Genomic DNA, 829 nt, shown 5'->3' on the forward strand with positions numbered 1-829 from the left:
TGTACTCAGAGTCTCATACTTGCAAATCTTAGCTTCAGTTTAAAACAGGTTAATTCACTGACAAGTGCAAGCACCTTCATCATATACAATGAACCCATTAGCAGTGCATTTTTTTCCAGTGTTCAGACAGTAGTGTCACTCTGGGTTTAGCGAAGCATTAGCTTGTTTTTTCCCTCCAGTGAGTGTGAACTGAAACACTGAGGTGTGACAACAACAGCAGTGTCTCTGCTTCTTTGAAAGCTATTTTTAAATGCTAAATATTGTTTCAGCAGCAGAAATGAGCCACACAGGAACAGACTGTTGTTCACAATCTGCAAGACGTTATGGAGGTCAGAGCCCTCTGCATCAAACTCAGTGAGTACTTTTTTCATTCCCGCATTAAAACTAAAATATAAGGAATCTGTTTAAGAAAGTAAAACTAAACTATTAAACTAAACTACTAAATTAAACTACTGCGTTGTTTTAAAAGTTTCATGTTGAGGAACCATAACAAACTGCCAAACAGCAAATACATTTCTCAATAGGTTTACAAGTCTAGCCCTTTTTGTCTTTTCAGTAATGAGTGTGATGATCCCATTTTGTGCACATGATCAGAGAGTTGGTAAGTACTGGCTAGTTAAACTGATATTAACACATTTCAGTTATGTCAGTTTGAGATTTCTTATTTTACTCTGTGCTCCCACATTTCAGTTATTGAACAATAAAACTAATGTGAACCTTTTATTTTGTCTCAGGTGCAGTTTTTCTTCGTGTTGTTCCAAACAGATCACAGTTCTTTGAATATGAGCCAGTAACTTTTTACTGTGAGGGCGTCTCTCATTATAATATT

At 36.1% G+C, this 829-nt stretch overlaps 1 long non-coding RNA gene across 1 annotated transcript; it reads left to right on the plus strand.

Annotated features, from left to right (window-relative positions):
• Positions 1-266: 266 nt before the first annotated feature.
• On the plus strand, positions 267-829 carry LOC102290427. The gene is made up of 3 exons (XR_318273.2): positions 267-354; positions 557-601; positions 735-829. It is a non-coding gene; the product is annotated as an uncharacterized LOC102290427 (long non-coding RNA).

This window comes from Haplochromis burtoni, unplaced genomic scaffold (genome assembly GCF_018398535.1).
Source record: "Haplochromis burtoni strain Fernald_Lab_line unplaced genomic scaffold, NCSU_Asbu1 Contig_6358, whole genome shotgun sequence".
Lineage (NCBI taxonomy): Eukaryota > Metazoa > Chordata > Actinopteri > Cichliformes > Cichlidae > Haplochromis > Haplochromis burtoni.